The sequence below is a fragment of the Camelus ferus genome, chromosome 3 (genome assembly GCF_009834535.1).
Source record: "Camelus ferus isolate YT-003-E chromosome 3, BCGSAC_Cfer_1.0, whole genome shotgun sequence".
In the NCBI taxonomy this organism is placed as follows: domain Eukaryota; kingdom Metazoa; phylum Chordata; class Mammalia; order Artiodactyla; family Camelidae; genus Camelus; species Camelus ferus.
In genome coordinates, this window is record NC_045698.1 from 35061771 (window position 1) to 35082799 (window position 21029).

Here is a 21029-nt window from a genome sequence, read left to right on the forward strand (position 1 = left end):
ATGTCTCGGCCAGTAATGAAAGGACACAGAAGAGCAACATTTTGAAAAGACATTTGTTCAAGTCTAGGAACATACGGCAGCTTTTTATAGTTTTCTGACTGATATTTTTTTAAAGCCTTTACGATGTCTTATAGGAATAATAAACTCTCTGTAATGTAACTAAGGTAAGAAAGTTATGAGGATGCATTTTATATATTTATATTTTACAGTTTCTTATATGTTATATAGCTTCTTTTTTGAATATATAATAATTGTGTTTTTATTAGCTTTTTTTCAATTGAAGTATAGTTGATTTATAACGTTGTGTGAATTTCTTGTGTACATCATAGTGATTCGGTTATACATACATATATATACATATTCCTTTTCATATTCTTTTTCATTATAGGCTCTTACAAGTTATTGAATATAGTTCCCTGTGCTATACAGTAGGACCCTGTTGTTTATCTGTTTTATATGTAGTAGTTAATATTTGCAAATCCCAAACTGCTAATTTATCCCTCCCCAGCCCCTTTACCCCCTGGTAACCGTAAGTTTGTTTTCTATGTCTGTGAGTCTGTTTCTGTTTTGTAAATAATTCATTTGTGTCATTTTTAAAGATTCCACATATAAGTGGTATCATATGGTATTTTTCTTTCTCTTTCTGGCTTACTTCACTTAGTATGACTATCTCCAGGTCCATCTATGTTGCTGCAAATGTGTAGTTCCTTAGCTATATAATACAGTTTACTCTTCGGCAAAGAAATATCAATATTTCAACTACACATTAAGCTCTAGCTCATCAATCATTGCTCTTCTAAATTCAAACTTGTACTGCTTTTGGATGAAAAGTTGAAAAACTTCCTTTGTTTCCCCACCTATACAATGAGGGTCTTAGATTGAATTATCTCAGATATCCCTGTATGCTAACATTCTTTGAGCCTGTGACATTTCAGTCAAGTTTGTGAAATATTTCGGCGAGGTAAATGTGTAGAGACTTTTCTGAAGTACCAGGATAAATATTTTGTGAAACAAATTTCACCTTCCTATTTGACTAAGAAAATCAGAGACAAATAATTTTACTGATGCCTTTTAAAGTGTCATGTAAAAGAGTGCAAAATCTTAATAGCACCACAGCCTCAGTCAGAGGTCAGCAAACAATAGCACATGGGCTAAATGCAGCCTACCACCTGTTCTCCTAAAGTTTTATTGAAACACAGCCACGCTGATTTGTTTACACATTGTCTGTGCTGCCTTCTCACTACAACGGCAGAGATGAGTTGTTGCAGTGGGAATTATCTGAACCACAAAGCCTGAAATATTTACTATCCAGCCCTTTACAGAAAAAATTTGCCAATTCCTGGCTTAAGTAATAAATTTAGAAGCAGCTTTCTGCAGGTAAAATTCCCTATCCATGTTTTTCAGAAATGATAAACCTTAAAATTCTAACAGTGGGTGATTGAAGGTACAAATAAATGTCAATTCTGGAAGTCTGAAAATTGTGTCACTGGGTATGACACTTCTGAGGCAGCCTGGCAGCCCTAGGGTCCAGTCTGAACTCTGTTCTTAACCAGCTAAACAACTTTGTGCAAGTTACATAATTTTTCTTAATTGTAAAATCACACAAGATAATATGTGGAACACCTTAAATTTCTATCCAAAAGGAAGGAATTATGAAATATTAATTTTGACACTGCTGAAAGGGAAAAGATGTAGATCTATAAAATTAGAAGATTGGAAAATGCATTATATGGGTATAGAACTTGAAACACACCGTTCAGTAAATTATTAAGTAATCATTTTCTTCCCATAAAGCCACTCCTTTTGCAGAAACACTTGAATCTCTAGGGCAGGCGTCACATTGGGAATTATGCACAGGAACGAGAAGCCCGAAGCAGAATTTAGAATGGTGGCAGCCTGGCAATGGCAGGCACCGGGACCCTGGCCCAGCAAAGCATCATCAGGCTACAAAGGCCCATGCAACGGGCCCCATGAAGGAGTTCCGCAGAGGAAGATCCCAACTCCGGATTCTCAGGGACTTGGTCTCTAAATGAGGACCAGACAACCCGCTGAGGAACACAGCTTCCTCCAATGTCAAAGCCGGAACTTGAAGCATTTAGAGATTCAATGCAAGGGAGAGTCCCCGGGAAAAGACTCAGGTTTAAAAAGTTCACCCGGATGTATTTATTTTCAGAACAAAAGGGTTTTTTAAAAAAATACATCATTACAAAGAAACCTAATTCTTCTCTTCTGGCTCTGCCAGGTTCAAAGTCCAATCACTCACTCTTGTTTCTCTGCCTGAGCTGGAGTTTAATAGTTAAGAAGAGACCTTAATGATTAATCAGCCCACACAGAGTTCTGGAACAAGAAAGGGATGTGATCTCCATTTTATAGACGAAGAAACTGAGACCCTGAGGGATCAAAACAGCTGTTTGAGGTCGTATAGTTTTTTGTGTGGAGTGAAATAAAATTCTGGGTCTCTGATTCCTGCTCAGCTCCTCTCCAAGCCATCTTGCTTCTGCAGAACCCAGAACCCAGGCAGACCACGCCCAAGCCTGCCTCTGACCTACTGCATGTCCTTGGCATGTTGGGAACCTCTCTGGGTCTGTTTCCTCTTCTGTGAAAATGGTCAGGATACTTGCCTATCCTTCCTCATAAGGATGTTGAAGCTTAAATGTGATCACAGACATGAAACTGCAATTCATGGATCTGGCACTTATTTTCCTATGTAAAATCACCACAGTCTTCCTGTTACCCCAATTTCATTCCAGTAGCCATCTGCACAGGTACAGGGGTTAAATCCTGATTGAACAATGACAGCCATGGTGGTCCCATTTCTTTCTGCCAGTGACTGAAGTAGGGATTGTCATGTGACCCAGAAGTGGTCACGAAGACCTAGAAGAAAGCCTGGAGAGAGGTGTGCAAAACTTGGAGGAAGTCCTGTGCTACCTGATAAAGGCACACATGGTCATGTGAAGAAAAGTTAAAGCGTCTGTAAAGGATGCTCTCATGTGAGATGGAGGACATCACGAGTGGAGCAAAGCAGGTATCTGTTACAAACTCATTCACTCATTCAACAAATATTGATGGTATACCCACTGTGCGTTAGGCACTGGGAGTACAAGAGAATGAAGAGACCAAAATCCCCGGCTCCATGGAGAGTAGATTCTAGAGAGCGGAGACAAACAAGATAAATAAGTACAATATGTAGTACATTGGTGATAAGTGTGAAACAAACAAAGGAAGCAGGAATGGGGATGTGAGTGATTGAGTGGTTGAGATGTTAGGCAGGGTGGTGCAGGATGCCCTCATGGAGAAGCTAGCTTTGAATAAAAGCCTGCAGGAAGTGAGGGAGGGGGCCACGATGGGATGTGGAGTTAGAGCAGCCTTGTCCAAGGGCACAGCGCGGAGGCCGGTGTGGCTGTTGTGGAGCGAGCCACAGAGGGAGGGGTAGAAGGTGTGGTCCTCATACAGCTGACCAGGAAGAGGGCCAGGTCGTGTGAGACCACTGAGGGTCTTCGGCTCTCACTCTGGGTCACACAGGAATTCACTGGCAGGTTTTGAACAGGGAGACCACGTGATCGGACCTTCGTTTCAGCAGTAGCATTCTGGCAGCTCTGTGCAAATAGGCTGAAGAAAGAAAACGGCAAAAATGAACCACTTAGGAGGCTATTTTAATAATACAGGTGAGAGTTGTGGGTGGCCTGGGCCACAACACTGGCATGAAAATGTAAAAAGTGGTCCAGATTCTGGATATATTTTGAAGGTGGGGTTGGCAGTGTTTGTTAAAGATCAGAGTGGAGTTTGAGGGAGTTGAGGACAACTTTGAGGTTTTTGGTTTGAGCACCTGGAATAATGAGGTTATCACTTACTGAGTGGGAAGGATTGTGGAGAGGGCAGGTTTGGAGGGCAAAGTCAGAAGCTTGTTTTCCATCTTGTTTGAGATGCTCATTAGTCATCAAAATGGGTATGTCACATAGGCCATTAGATAACAAGTCCAACAAATTACACATTAATTAAATGAAAGAAACACCAGAAATGAGTCACAGGGAAGCATCTGACTCACTGCACGAAAAGCAGGATAGTTTCTTCAAGCCTCAGTTACCTCATCCTTGAAATGGGAGTAACCACCCGTGTTGGACAGGTTTAATAAGAAGGTAAAAATATCTGGCACTGTGCTTTGAGCAACAAACAACAAGTACTACACCTACATTCTCCTGCTAAGATGGAATCATGAAGGAATTAAGCCGTTTGCTCCATCTGCTAATTTCCTTGGCCTAGGAATCTCAGCATAGCTGAGTATTTATGATAGGCTTAATGATTTACAATTTATAGCTATGGCAAAGGACTGGAGCAAACATTTCATTTTTCCTATTTTATACAAGAGGAAGCAGATACAGAAATAATTTTCCCCAAATCACACAGCTAGTACCACCTTTGAAGATCAGTTTTTCCATGATTTTTAATCTAATAACTGCATATTAAGGATATTCTCAAATATCTTTACTAATACTGATTCTAAAAAGTGAACATTTTCCCTCCACATTAACAAATCATTTTTAGGAAGAGGTTCTCAATGTTCAATTTTTAGAGAACATAGATCTGGAGTAGGAAATTCTTACCTATGATAGCAACCAACACAGCAAGTATGAATGTGTCCTAATGAGCGAGACAGCCCTCTGGGTTTACACCTACTGAATATATACACTTGACAGATTCCTTAGTAATTATCTGACATTTCCACTCTTAGGCTGATCTGGAGGGAGAGTAATAAAGTTTTTATTAAGTTGCTTATTGATCAAAGAGATATTACCAAACTGTGGTTTGATCTTCTGGTGCTAGGAGCACTGAGAAAAATTTAATATACGGACAATGTTATCGCAACTCTTGGATTTCAATTTAATCCTGAGTCAATCCTGAGGTCCAGAGGACTGCTGATAATCATTTGCTGGATGAGAAAGTGGTTACTGAACCATGACGGATACATTGTGACCATGAAGGGAAGAGTGGGGATCAGATGCATTCACAGACCTGCATATTGAGGCTAAATTACAAAGCAGGCAAAGAACAGTGTTCTCTTCCCCTACCCCCACCCCATGTCCATCTCTGAATCTTCTACAAATCTGCTTTACAAAGTGACCTTAATTCTACGAGCATTTAAAACTTCAATCTGTTAGTAATGACATTAAAGAGAACACAGAAATCTGGAAGAAAAATGCAACAAAGGAGAGTCAGAGTCCTTAAAGGAGAATTCACATACACAATTCCACAAGAAACACTGAAATCCCAAAAGTCAAAAATCATGAGCCAACAAGTCACAGAAATAATATTTTGCCTAATAAACACATGGAAAATGTTTAAATTCACTAGTAAACAACCACGGAGACTCCAAGTGAAAGAAACAATATCGCTTTTCACTTCTCAGATTGCCAAGGTTTAAAAATAGCACTCAAGGCCACTGGGTAGTGGAATCAGGATTTCATACAGTGTCGGGGCGGAATAAAAGGCAAAAACTTTCAGGGAAGCAATTTGGCAACGTCCAACAGCAGCACTAACCATGTGTGTATGCTTGGATCCTGTCATTCTATTTTATTTGTATTTCTAATCATTTATATGAAAACCTCAAGACTTAAGGAAAAAGATGTTCATTGAAGTTATTTATAAAGCAAAATTTGAAAAGCTAAATATCTATCAGTAAATCTTTAAATTGTTTAGCCATATGGTGTACTCTATGTTATCATGGAACACCTAAGGAAAACATAAAATAATGCAGAAAATATGATAAATGGAGTAAAGTTGGGCTATTGGACTTATACAAGATGATCTGACCTGTATGAAATACATGTGCATTGCAAATTACATTTCATTGCATTTCCTTTCAGTGTTGACAGTGGCTGATGTTTAGCTGTTATAATAACAGGCAACTGCTTGAATGGTTACATGTGCCAGACCCTGTGCTGAGTATTTTACAGATGCCCTCATTTAAACATTAACTATGGGATGAGATTTTATCTTTTTTAACCCTTACCATGAGTGCTTTTATTTTTCAGCACAGATTACAAGTGGGATGACTAGTTCCCATCCTTTTTTTTTTAAGAGCTTTATTGAGGTATATTTTACATATCATAGAATTCATTCATTTCAAGTGTACAATTCAGTGATTTCTAGTAACTTTACTGACAGGTGCAATCATCACCAGAATCCGGCTGTAGAACATTTTTATTCCCCCAGTAAGATTCCTCATGCGGATTTGCAGCTAGTCCTCATTTCCACTTCCAGCCCTGGGCAACTACTGATCTACTTTCAATTTCTATAAATTTGCCTTTTCTGGACATTTTTCACAAATTGAATCATAAAATATGTGATCCCTTGGTCTTTTGTATCTAAATCCTTTCCCTTTGCATAATGGTTTTGAGCGTCATCATTTCATAGCACATTTTCTTCGTATTGCTGAATATATCTTCCACTGGGTGGCTATACCACCATTTGTCTAGACAGTGGACATTCATTCAGGCTGTTTCCCGTTTGGGGATATTGTGATTATACACCCGTTTTTCAGATGAAGAAACCAGATTGCACGGGTACTCCCATGTCAGAGCCTGGGTTTGGATCCAAACTCTCCTGACTCCAAAGCCCAACTGCTGTTTACTGCCTGACAATAGGATCAGGTGATGAATTTTTTTCCTTTCTACTTTTGTTCCCATACATTCTACAATACGGATTTTGTAATTTAAAACTTTGAAAAAAATATCTTTACATTGTGGCCAGTAAAACTGGGATATGTTACCTCTTCTAAGGGGTAGTTACAGTTTATGGATCAAGTGTTGGATGTATTCCTTCAATAAAACTGTCCAATTTCAGTCCTTAACAAAGGATCAACCAAGGGTGGGACCATGGCCGCAGGCTACCCCCGAAATGCCGAGAAGTTCTACCTCCAGCACCCGCTAAAGCCTCTCAGACTCTGTGTGCTCAGCACTGCTGTTAGAATTGCCATAGGACCGCCAGGATCATCAACCCATAATGTCATAACCCAGAAATGACTGAACATCTGGTATGTAATCTTTGTCTTTCTCTGTGCTTTAGCAATACTTTAAAAATAAAAAGATAGAAGCTGCTATGGAAAGTGGTATGGCAATTCCTCCAAAAATTAAACAGAATTAGCATGAGCTAACAATTTTACTTCTAGGTATATACCCAAAGGAATTAAAAGCAAGAACTCAAACAGATATTTGTACACCCATGTTTATAGCAGCATTATTCACAACAGCCTATCAGTAGAAACAACCCAAATGTCCATCAACAGATGAATGGATAAACAAAATATGGTGCGTACATACAATGGAACATTATCAACGTTAAAAAGGAATGAAATTCTGATACATGCTACAGCATGGGTTAACCTTGAAGACATTAAACTAAATCAAAGAATCCAAACACAAAGAACAAATATTGTATGATTCCACTTACATGAGATCACAGAGACAGAAAGTAGAATACTGGTTACCAGGGGCTGGGGGAGGGGGAAAGGGGAGTTATTGTTTAATGGATACAGAGTTTCAGATGAGAATGATGAAAAAGTTCTGAAGAAGGAGAGTGGGGAACGTTGCTGAACTGCACACTTAAAAATGGTTAAAATGTCCTGGGCATATATCTAGAAGGAACCCTACTTCAAAATGACACCTGCACCCCAATATTCATAGCAGCACTATTTACAATAGACAAGACATGGAAACAGCCTAAATGTCCATCAACAGACGACTGGATAAAGAGGATGTGGTATATTTATACAATGGAATACTACTCAGCTATAAAAACTGACAACATAACGCCATTTGCAGCAACATGGATGCTCCTGGAGAATGTCATTCTAAGTGAAGTAAGCCACACAGAAAAAGAAAAGTACCATATGAGATCGCTCATATGTGGAATCTAAAAAACAAACAAACAAACAAATAAAGCATAAATACAAAACAGAAATAGACTCATAGACATAAAATACAAACTTGTGGTTGCCAAGGGGGCAGATGGTGGAAAGGGATAGACTGGGATTTCAAAATTGTAGAATAGATAAACAAGATTATACTGTATAGCACAGGGAAATATACCGAGATCTTATGGTAGCTCACAGAGAAAAAAAGTGACAATGAATATATATATGTTCATGTATAACTGAAAAATTGTGCTCTACACTGGAATTTGACACAACATTGTAAAATGATTATAAATAAAAAATGTTTTAAAAATGGTTAAAATGGTAAATTTTATGCTATGTCTATTTTACCAGAAAGATAATTTATAACCTACCTTTTTACTCAAAATTATGAATATCCTTCCATGTCAGATAGAATATACATCATCCTTAATATTGAGATAGTCATGCATTTGAGGGACATCCTCTGATTTGGGTTTGAGGAAGTCACAGAACTTGGAATTACAGACCCAGAGACCTTTCCTACTAGGTCTTGGTTGGGCCACTTATCTTTGTCTCTCTCAGGATTTTTACTGTAGAATTTAAGATCCCCTCTTTCTACAAAAAGTCAGGCTTTGCAAAAAAGTGAGTAGAGTAGGGGATGGGAGGGCTCTCTTAAACTCCTCTTTCTCAAAGGTTTTTTTCTTTCTTGCCTTGCTCATCCTTAGTCTACTAGGTGTTGCAGTATAGAAGCCCATAAAAATGGAAAGGCATGAAATAAACCTATTTGGTTTTTGGTTATTTCTTTAGTCCTTCTTTTGTCTCAAATCTGCTGCTTAACTTTATCCAGATTAGTGAATTTTCCTTATTGATTATTTTTTCTCCTTCTCTGCCTGAGAAACTTTCATTTATTTCTCCCCAATTAGCTTGAGATTTTCTTGCCAATCAAGGGCCACTTGGTGCTGTTCAGAGACTCACCACATTTGTAGACTCACTCTGAGCACATTTTTCTGTGCTAACTAGCAGCTGTGGGTTAGGACAAAATGCTGATGGAGTCTTGAGGAACCAAGTTCTGAGTGTTACCTGGATGACGGATGCAGCCTGGCAGGATGGCTCCCTGTGAGCTCTGCTGAGGGGCTGCCCTTTGAAAGCTGCCATCCATTAGTAAAGAAGAGTTTTCAAGGAGATGCTTCTGAAATTTTGTTTTGGGGTATGTGGGTGTGCTATATGGTAAAGGTGGTCACACGTTTGGGGCTGAGCCTCTCAGGGAGGATGTGTCCCAGTCGGGTGACTATAGGGCAGGATAATTTTTCTTTCCATCACATCTTATTTTGCAGGTTCAGAAATTTGATTTTATCAGAGGTTTGTAATCTGGTCTATTCACTTACCAAACTTGTAAGAGCCTGATTTGTGGGGGGAAAAAAAGAAGGCCAGCCTGAGAATTTTCTCTGAACAGCACCCACCAGGTAGGCCAGGTCAATACATTCCTTCTCAGCAGGGAATGGGTTTTCTTTTTCCTCTTGAGTTAAGATTTTGGAATCAGACCCACAAAGGTACAATAGCTTGTGATCACAGGGAAGCTAACTGAACTTCAATTTCCTTCCCCATAGAGTGGAAAAAAAAATAATCTTACATTGTAAGATGGCAAGGAATAAGTGTAAAAAATAGAATATAAAATATCTAGCGTGAGTATCAGTACTGTTCACAGTAAACCCTTTATCCCCTTTCCCTCTTCCAAGGTGGCATCAAGAGGTTTCTAATCAAACCATGAAGAATACCGAGGCATTCAGCCCAAAATGCACTTGCCACGCAGCACAGAGCTCCAGTCCAGCGAGGCTCAGCACGCTGTTCCCAGTGGTTCAGCAAACGTGTGGGGCCTGCTCCGTGCTGAGCCCTGCAGAGGACACATATGGCTGCAGAACCTGTGTCCAGGTGGATTTAAGTCTTACCTGAGACTCGGGTGCTCTTTCAGGGACTCCCTGACAGACACTGTAGGTGGACAGAAAAACCTCTTGCGTGGATGGGCAAGGCCTGGTTTATTCATACGTAAATAGAAATGTACAGCATGGGGTTTAAGGACTAGGGAATAAAACTCAAATATGAGCTTCTTAATTTTTCCTTTTGGCCTTAAAAAAGAAAATAGATGATGGAAAAAGCTATCATGAAGGAGGATCTAAAGTTTAGGGTCTTGTTTCCTGGGATCTTAAAGGCACTGAGCATTCAGTGGGCACCTCCCAGTCTTAGCATCTGCTGTGGGGCTGCCTGAATGACATCCACTCTTCAGATGTGCTCTTGGTAGCTTAGATATGGTGTCTCTTGCTGACCGATCTGTATTCTACAAATGGGGGTTCCCAATTCTCCTGGGGCCCGTTCCCCCGTATGAATGGCCAAGGAAGAAAACTGTACTGTCTGTGGAGGTATTTCTGTTTGACTGATTTGATGTTCTTTTGGGGGGGTGGGGGTGGGGGAGGGTAATTAGGATTATTTGTTAATTTTTTTACAGGATGTTCTGGGGATTGAACCCAGGACCTCATGCATGCTACGCGTGCACTCTACTGCTTGAGGTATACTGTCCCCACCCCCATTTGATGCTCTTAAATTTAAATTCTTTCTTCTTAGGCATTGCTAATGCTCCCTATATGTTATAACACATCAGCACTCTATTTTCTGCCTGATTTCCTGAAGGCATTTGAGTTCTTCATTTTGGCTTTAGGGCAATCAAAGCCTTTCCAGTTGAGCTGAATCTTCTGTTTCTAGCCCCATCAGTAATGAAATTCTTATCCTATTTACAGCTCGAGAGTTGATATTCCCTAAGAAATGTCCCAAGGTCTCTGTGACTTTGCCAGATCTGTCCTTTTGGGGAAGAATGCCTCTCTTGCCCTTATTTTTAACCCAATTTCCTCTTCTCCTTCAGATCCCAATTTGAACATCACCTCTGTGAGGCTTTCCTCACTGAGTCTACCCTCTGTCTTCCCTAGAATTAGTCACACCTCCCTCTGAAGAACTTGTTGCCTGTGCTTCAATCATGGCGTGTGTGTTGAGGGCAAACACACCTCAACCATCTTGGAAGTTCCTTAAAGGCAAGGATCAGATTTTCTCTGTTCTTTCCTCCATGTAGGATCCTTCGTGGCACTGAATCCTTTCTCAAGCATCTGTTATGTATAGCATCCCAGAAGATAACAGATAACAAGTTTCCGCATCCCAGACCAGGACAGAGGTGTGAGGCCAGTGAGCAGAGTCTGCTCTAGACATGATCACATTTCCCTGGGCACTTAACCTGCTTCAACAGCCTTTCGTTGCTGCCAACTGGGGCTCTTGTGACATTATTCCCCCACTGTGCTACAGCCCCTGACACCCTCTGCTAAGGGAAGAGAGGAAAAGCATGAAATCTGCTTTTTAGTCTTTGTGCTTTGTTCTCCTTGATACCAAAGGATGGGCAGGACCAGTCTGATCTGACCAGGATGTTAGTCAGGGGAGGCTCCTGGGTCGACTTAGTACCAAGTGCTCTCCCCTGTCTGACTACGGCCCAGCCATTCTTGCCCAGGTGCACGCAACCACTTGGGCGGGTGGCCACCCCTAGTGATTTTAGGTTACAGGAGAGTAGAAATATGTGAATCTTGTTGCTGCAGGAAATCCAGTTATTTTCCAAGTTCTGAAATAAAATCTGGCGGATGTTTGTTGAGACCACATACTTTACTTTTCAAAGGAAGGAAGATTAAATGCTATTTACATACCTGTAACTGGGATAAGCAGACATTTGGGCTTTGCAGTAAGCAATGGTCTGGAGAGACAATCAAGGAAATTGCAACTCTTTGGGCTCAAACAGAAGCATCAATTAGAGAAGAAAGCTGAAATGGAGAGAATGTCTGTTGTCTAATTCAAGGCTGATGGGCTTCCTAAGTGTTCCCAATGAGTACAAGCCCACATTCAGAGAGTACTCTGAGCTCTTTAAGTAAGACTTCAGATATATTAGGCATAATTAAATATACAGTCATTCAAGGATGTTAAACTTTTTCCTCTTTCAAAACTCTTGTGGGGGGGGAGGTATAGCTCAATGATAGAGCATGTGCTTAGCATGCAAGAGGTCCTGGGTTCAATCTCCAGTACCTCCATTAAAAAATAAATAAATAAATAAACCTAACCCCCTCCCAATTTTTTTTTTCAGTTAAAAAAGAAACTCTTTGTGTTAGGGTTTAAAAATACAACTAATGGCACAGGGAGTCCCTGCAAAAGGAATTGACTTCTTTCTCTCTGTGATGGCCTAAAAAATCCTGCTGCATCTGAAACAAAATCCTGTGCAAGCTTACCACTTTGACTGCTTAGATTCTGGCTATGTTGGCACATTTGAACCCAGTACCCAGGATGAGATGTGCGCAGGCCTCCTGTTCACTTCCTTTTGGAGATATCTTCCCCTCTTTTTCGAAATCAGACAAAGGAAATCCACTCTCGAGGGTTCCATTCCTGGCATATCTATGCCCCAGGCAGATTGAGAGTGTAAAATAGACTTTTCACAAATGAAGAGCCATCACGCTTTTCAGCCCAGGACAGGAAACTTCAGCTGTTGCCAAGGCAACTGCAGGATTCTGGCTCAGAGGCTGGCCGCCTGAGGAGTGTCTCGGAGCCCCAGCCTCCCGTGCTGTCACTCACTGTCAGACCAAGTGCAAAGGCCTTGGGAGTGAATTCACAGCAAGAATCTGTCTACAAGCTTTCCAGAAACCGTGACACCATGTCTGAGTTATCAAAAAAAGCAGGTGGGGTCTCTCAGGAACAAAGTATACACATGATGCCTTTTAAAAAATAATTAAGTGATACTATAGTGTTGGATTCAGGTCATAATACATTTGTCAAAACCCATAAAATGGACAACACCCATAAAAAGCAAACGGTTATGTAAACTATGGACTTTGAGTGATTATGATGTGTCCATGTAGGTTCATCAGTTGTAGTAAAGGCACCAGTCCAATGCGGAAGTTGATAATGGGGGAGGCTGGGTGGGTGTGGGGGGAGGGGGCCTATGTGAAACCTCTATACTTTCTGCTCAGTTTTGCTGTGAACCTAAAACTGCACTAAATAATAAAGTTTACTGTATACACACAAATGGACTCTTTCAGAGGGTGGGGCAGGTCCAAAGGGCTCAAAGCAAGGCAATGCGGGAGAGTCGTATTTGTCTGGAGCACAATAAGCAGAGAAACAGTGGGTCTCAAAGACCCAAGGAACACCTCGCTGCCGAGGGGAGCAGCGCGCTGCTGTCTGGGGGAGAAAATAATCTGGTTCCCTCAGACTGGGAAACTAGCAACACTTAGACAGGCTGTCTTTCTTGTTTATCTTCCTGGATGAAATAAGGAAACATGTTGAGATTTGTAAAGGTTACCAAGGAGGGAATATGGCCTTAAGAAAGGGGATGTTTTATATAATGGTCTAATTAATGCTGCTATCTGTCCATCTCGGCCCCTGGCCTGGAGCCAGGAAACCTTACTCCCCAGAGTCTGTCTGGGGCCCAGACACCAGGGACTATTGTGTAAGCCCTAGGGAGAGCATCTGCAGCTCCTGCTGTTTACTTTGTGCTGCTCTCCTTCTCTTTCCTTGTTTCCAGTAACAATTTTTGTCACAGCTACCACTGTTGCCCTGGCAAAGCAACATGGGTGTGTAGTGCCAGGGAGTAGAAGGGATAACTCACAGTCAAGATGAGGGGTCCCCCCAACAAACCTGGGGTAAAGGCCACACAAGCTCACATCTGCACCTGGTCACCCTGGGGTTCTTTTGCCCGCTCCAGTGGACCAATCCAATGTCTCTGATCTTGACCTTCATAGGCCAAATACATGACCGTGAAGTATGTACATGTTAATAGTAGAGCAGAGCAGTTAAAATGCTGGGATCTAGAGTCAGACTGCCAAGGTTGGAAGTTCAAGTCTACCACTCATGAGCTGTGTGGACTTGGGCAAATTACTTAACTTCTTGGCCTTTCAAGTTCTTCATTGGTAAAATGAGGATAATAATAGCAGTTACCTCACTGTGGGTTGTTGTGAGAATTAAATGATGTCATCTACATGCCATGCTTTGAACAGTACCTAGCACCCTGCAATCACTGAAGTTGGCTTTCTGGCCCCCTCCTGTTCAGACCTAGGCAGGACTATCTCATGGCTTGATCTCATGCACTTGGGAACACAAAATTTAAGCCACAAGACAAGGAACAATGTATTCTGGCACAGTGGTATGAAGTTTCAATTTCATAACACAACTGAAAAAACAAAGTTAATAAAATGTTGATGTTGCTTGCAGTGACAAAAATACAACCAGCAAAATAGATCTGAATCTCTTTAACACCAACACCTGCTTTATGCAATCTGTTCCAAGGCATGTTCACTATGAGAGGCCAAGTTTTGATAAAAATCTGTCCTATAATATTTTTTAAAAAGACAGTGATAGTAGTAAATCCTGTTATAGAACCTAGGTTAGTTCTCATGATTTTTTTTTTCCAGTATATAAGGAAGAGGAGATTGTCCTTTACCAACTTCCTTTATGCTCTCCTTGGGACAAGACAGTACCTAAGACAAACTTGAGTTGGCTCTGAGCCCAATGGATTAGTCACTGGGAAACTGGAGCTCCCCCTTCTTTCTTCCTCCATGTGCTTTCCTTGTCAAGCAAGGAAAAATTGGCCTCCTGTATCATTATCCACTGATTTGAGGGGTGGAGACGGAGTGAGGCATCTCACATTTGAGTCATTTTCTATACTTGCCCGAGATGCTGTTGCTTTTATTGTGGTATTAGGTGCTTTACAGATATACATGCTAATGTTGAGTTAACTTGTTTAAAAATTATTCTATTATATTAATCATTCTGTAATAATATTTTTAATGCTTCTAAAGTAACAAAATAACTGGATAGAAATCAAATCCAACTTACAGCTAGGTACAAGATCATTGTCTGCCATGCTTCAAAGAACGATGTTAAAAATCCATGGGAATGATTTGTTACAGCAATGATCAAGGGAGCTTTCTGTGATGATGGAAACTTGTTATCTGTGCTGTCCCATGTGGTAGCTACTAGCTACATGTGAGCACTGCAGACCTGAAAAGTGGCTAGTGTGTCTGAGGAACTCAGTTTTTAATTTTATTTCACTCCAATAAATTTAAATTTAGAAAGCCACATGTGACTAAGCCTACCATATTAGACGCTGTAAATTTAGAACACAATTGCAAGTCACTTAACCTCCTGAAGTCTCATTTTCTTAAAGTGCTAAAGATTTGAACTAAGTCAGTAGTTCTCAACATTGGCTACACAATGAAATTAGTCAATCCACTTTAAAAATACTGGCACTTGTGTCTCTCATTGCAATGCAGTTTAGTATGCAGCCTGGGCATTGACATGTTTTAAAAACTCCCCAGGAAATTCTAAAGCAGTTAAGGTTGGGAACTACTACTGACCTACATGTCTTTAAGTTCTCTTCTCATTTTAGATTTAGCTGCAAATTATACTAAAGTTAGAATTTTATAAGGCAAATAGGGCCTTTTTACTTAAGCTTATTGCAGTAGAAAATTACATATGGAAATAGGCTTTTTACAAAGGCTGTCTGTCCTAAAACTTACCTGGAGCTTAATTATTTGACAACATCAAGCCAGGCTGACTTGATATATATACTTCTTTGGAGTCTCTCCCAACTGATACAGACCGGAGGTTCAAGCTATAGACAAGGAGGAGGCTTATGTGTATGTACTTGTTCCAGAGATCTGACTGCAGCCTTGTGTCAAAGGTTGGCCATCTGCCCATAAACCCGCATGCGGTGACCTCACCAAGTAATCCAAGCTGCAAGTTCATGGAGATCTCAGTGGGAGATCTTTGGGCAAATCACTTGAAGCACCACACAACTGATGAGTTTGTATCTTCCCTAGGATTAGAAAAACAAAGGTTTTGGCCAAGCCACATTCTTGAAAGCTACCACAGAAATCGTTTCAGAAAGTGTCAGGATAGTTGTTCTCAGGAATTTTAAAGCCTCAAACGCATTTCTTCTAGCTAGGATATGCCCCAAATGGTGAATAAAACAGGTGCAAGTATTTAGTTTTTAAAAATTCTTTAGTTTTAAAAGTGCACTTGCCTAACTGATATTATATTTATATGGGAGAACAAAGGACTGCCTGTGGTCAAAATGTTAGAGATCAACAAGAAAGTGGATGTGAGGAGGGCCACTTTACCAGTTTGCTTTATTTATCATCATTTTAAAATAAGAGAACAGAGCCCAGCACCAGACTCCATACATCTCTGTACAACTAACATGACAGACATGGTATTACAGATCAGTGGGAGGAAGGACTGCTTGGTAAATCTTACCAGAAAAAAATGCTTCTCTACACATAAAAAATAAAATCAAATTAGATCCCTATCTCACACCAATAAACAAGTCAATTTCAGAAAGATTAATTATTATTATTAATTATGAATTATTAATTCATTAATCATGAAAAGTAAAACTTTTAGAAAAATTGTAGGATATAAATTATTCTCCACCTCTTAGGTCATAAACATAAGACCAAAAAGCCAATGGAAATCACTAAAATTGGCCTGCACAAAAACTTCTACATATTAAGATGGCAAAAAACAAAATTAAATTAAAAAATTCCAGACTGAGAAAGACATTTGTGACACACAGTGATAAAGTGAAGGCTCTTTCAAAGTAAGACGGCCTAAAGAAAAATGGGCAAACAATGCAAACAAGCTGTTATACAGAAAAGGACATCATAGTTGCCAATAAACCATGAAAAGATGCTCAGCCTCTCCAGCAATCAGGAAAATTTATTTTTAAAGTAATATACCGTTTCACACCCATCAAATTAGCAAAAAGTATAAAGACTGACAATTATCAAGAGAACAGTGGGAGCTGTCAAACACTGCTAATAGGAGTGAAGGTGGAACAACCCCTTTGGAAAGCAATTTGACAATACCTAGAAATTTGAAGTTATGCAAATCCTATAGGCCAGCAATATTATTTAGAGCTTCTATTCTAGATACACTTTTGCACATGCATGCAAGGAAGTGTTTATAAAAATATGCATTGGGTATTCCTTATAAAAGCAAAGATTTAAGCAAAATTGCTGTAAATTGGAAAAATACTAAGCAAGTTGTGGTACAGTTTTACATATTAGTAAATTAGAACTGTGGATATCAACATGAACATGTCTCAAAGGATGCCGGGTAAAAAACCAGTTGCAAAAGGATATCCAATATGCTATTTATATAAAGCTTTAAACAAGCAAAATAATGATTGTTTTATGGGCTTATATACGTAGTTATTAAAAAACATTTATTGTTTCATATACTTCAGAGAGTGGGATGAAATTCAGGAGAAAGTCACAAAGGGTTCAAAAAGTAGTAACATGTTTGATTTAAGCAGAATGGTGGAGTCACAGGTGTTCATTATACATAGTCTGAATGCCCAAAACATTCCATCGATAAATAAAAAACAGCTGGTTGATTATCTTCCAAAGAATACTTAATGATAAGACTTTGGTGATTAAAGAAAAAAAAGTCACAATTTAAGAAACTATGATATCAACACTATAACCAATAGTTATTAAGCCTGTGTGTGCAGGGGGTGTAGATGTTGGCCCCAAACTCAGGTGTGTAGGAAATAATTCTTAATTTTAATAATGATCAACATATTTCCTATTTTAGGCCACTATTCGGGCCTTGTCATGTGTGGGAAAGAAGCTATTGGGTTTTGAATGAGTATCCTGGAAATCCTTACCTTTTTTAAGGGAGCTTACACTGTAGAAAGTAAAGAGGTTAGAACACACAACCCTAAAATGTGCAACTTTGGCATAGGAATTATTTTGAGCTACAGGCAACTGAGAAACAACAGACATAGGAAAAGCTCTCTACCTCCTCCCTTTCTGCCTAAAATTAGGGCCTAAACTTCTTTTCGTGAAGAAGCCCTCCCTCCTCTTTCCTCCTAGGAAGAGGAGATCCCTCATCCCTAGAGACGGCACCAACTTGAATCTGCATAAACAAACCTTATTGAAATAACCTCATCTTTGATTAGTTTCCGCCATATATTCAGTGTCCCCAAATATACTGCCCATGGAAGTCCAAATCCTTTTCTTTTGTCTTGTCACATCTCTATCATTTATTGCTCTTTGACCTAATGGTATGCAAGATTTCAGGTCTAACCATTGCTTTGGATTTTTTCACTTCTTTTTTATGAAACCCTCCCATGCCACATAAATACATTAACATCAAATAAAATGTGTATGATTTTTCTCCTGCTGATCTGTCTTTTTGTCAGTTTCATTTGCAGGGCCCCCCAGCACTGAACCTAAGAGGTTCAAGCAGAAGGATATCCAATATGCTATTTTTCCCCTTTTTTCCAAAAGGAAAAGGACATACTTTTTTTTTTTTTAAGTAGCTGCTTATATGGCAAATATGGCAAGAGTTAAACAGCTATCGGATCAGTAATTTTAGAGATCACTTATTTAAGAAAAAGCACACACACTGCAAGACAGCTAAAAATATATATTTCAACTCCACATCTTGTCAGAAACTTTGCCCCTATTAGGTAATAAGGAATAAATGCTAACTAAATTTGAAGTAAACAACAAATGTTTTGGAAAATAGATTGCTAAAGACTGAATGCTTGTGTCCTTCCCTCACCCCAGCCAGTTTCATATATTAAATTCTAACACTCAATATGATGATGTTTGGAGGTAGGATCCGTTGGGAAGCGATTAGGTCATGAGGGTGGAACTTTTGTCAACAGTGTCAGTGCTCTTATAAAACACGTCCCAGAGAGCTCCCTTGCCCCCTTCCACCATGTGGCATTACAGCAAGAAGACAGCCATCTACAAACCAGGAAGGGGCTCACCACATACCAAATATGCCAGTGCCTTGATCTTGGACTTCCCAGATACCAGAACTGTGAGAAATTAAATGTCTGTTCTTTATAAGTCAACTAATCTCTAGTATTTTGTTACAGCAGCCTGAACAGACTGAAATACAGATGTGCTGGGATATCTTCAGATTCAGCTAAGGCTGTTAGAATTGTGAAGTCCTCATTCAAGCAGAGCTAAGAGGTGGATGTGGTTGCTGTGGGCAGATATACACAAAGATGACTGAGCCCTCAGATCCTAGACTAGCCCATCATCATTTATCCTGCCAGGCCTCAGCATGGCTGCTCCATGGGAACTGGCCTTCTGATTCTCTTTTCCCTTTCCCTAGCCTAACCAAAAAGCCAGAACCAGGTTTATCCTAAGGAGTTTGGAAAATATTCAGGAGCCTTTTGGTACCCCACGATCTCTCTACCTACATTTTGATATCCACAGCTGTTTTACAACAAGGGACACATTTTTCAAATTCAAAACTGGAGATGTCTTTAAACACCTGGTGTGAGGATAACAGTGGCTGAAACTTCTCACGCAGCCACTGATTCTCAAAGTGTGGTCCCCTGATCACCAATACCAGCATCACTTGAGGACTTGTTAGAAATGCAGATTCTTGTCACCCATCCTCCCAGAACTCCTGAATTAGAAACTCTGGAGGCGAGGCTCAGCACGTTAAAATGTTAACACAACTTAACTGAATGATCAAACAAATGACTAAGAACAGAGCTTCCCACACTTCCAAACTCCAGCTTAATTGGGGGTGAAGTTGATAGACGCAACAGAAGAATTTGGGGGGCTGGAGGAGGAGGTGTAGAAAGCACAGAACTTGAGTCCGATGGTGTTCAATGGGAATCAGGCTTACAGGTGCATCCTGTACTTTTTGGTTGCTCAGTGGGGCAATGCAGAAGCCAACATTGCCATTTGGCAGCATGCTAAGTACTTACTTAACTCATTGAATGACTGACTAAGCACTGATGACCTACTGTGTGCTTGGTATGAGAAACAACAATGAATAAGCTTTTATCCCTGCCCACTCAGAGCATGGAGTCTAGTTGGAAAGTCGAAGAAGTAATTAAACAATCACCCTTGTATCTTTTGTGACAATGTGTTAGTTGTTATGGGAGCTGATGAAGGACTCCTATCCCTGACTTTGGGTGTCTGGCGAGGCTTGAGATTTAAAGTATGAACAGGAATGTGTCAGGAGAAGGGAGTGGGGCTTAGGGTAAAAAAAAAAAAAAGTTTCCTTTTTAATAAAGGAGCTCTGTTTCCAGATGATTTGTTGATCTATATCATTCCACTGAGGATATACAAAAAATGCCCAAGATGTTCCCTAACTTGTCAAGAAGTGAAAATATAATGTCCATAACAAAACACATCTGCTTCTGATTTATTTGGGCCCCTTGAAACCATCACTTTGTCCCGACAACCTTTCACCAGGCTACTCACACTACAAATTTGGATTTGAAGTCTTATAGGAAGTAACACTCACCAAAGTTACAAAATGTGATAAAAATATTACACGATCTCTTTGCATGGAAGTTATAAATCACTGTTGCTTATCTGATCAGCGTTTCAAGAAATAAATGGTAGTATCTTTAATTTATTAAAGGGGATTTTTGTTGAGTGACTCTTTCTGACATTCACTGGTATCTATGACATGCCAGATGCTAAAGGGAGATGCAAGGAGTTGGCAGCTCAAAGAAAAATAGTATTATCAATAAAAAATAAGGCCTAGTGTGTATGACACCTAAGCTTCCTTCTTGTTCACTTCATGTGGCTTTTTTCACGGTAATTTCCCCCAAAGAGGGATTTTCCGCCAGCGGACATCCTCCAAGGTGGTACCCTCAGTCATCAGAACAGCTTGCTCCAGATCTGTGGGTCTCACCTCTATCAGATCCAACAGTCATTTCCAAAGTACTTTGCTATACATCGTTGACTATTTCCAAATGAAAATTTAATATAACTAACTATCTTTGTATTGATCTTTTGTATTTCCATTAGTGTATTATATTACATATGTAATTTTTAATTGTAGGGAGGTTTTCTCTCTACATTTCAGTATGTGCAGTAGGGCTTGACTGCACTAGAAGACATAATGAAGTCACCTGTCAGGCACTTGAATATTTTTGTAGAATCACTTGGAAAACTACAGATACAAATGCAGATGGATAGTTGTGTTGTTTTTCCAAATCATGACCAACTTGGTAAAATCCAAACAAAATGTATGATAGATAGTTCTTCAATTTGTGTAGTAGTTGCATTCCTGGAAATTT

General features: G+C 39.8%; 1 long non-coding RNA gene across 1 annotated transcript in view; it reads right to left on the bottom strand.

Moving 5' to 3' along the window:
- Positions 1-638: 638 nt before the first annotated feature.
- LOC116661012 overlaps positions 639-21029 on the bottom strand; it is a 134742-nt gene continuing 114351 nt past the window's right edge. The window contains exon 14 of the long non-coding RNA XR_004316780.1: positions 639-3609. This is a non-coding gene — a long non-coding RNA (uncharacterized LOC116661012). The remainder of the gene's footprint in view (positions 3610-21029) is intronic.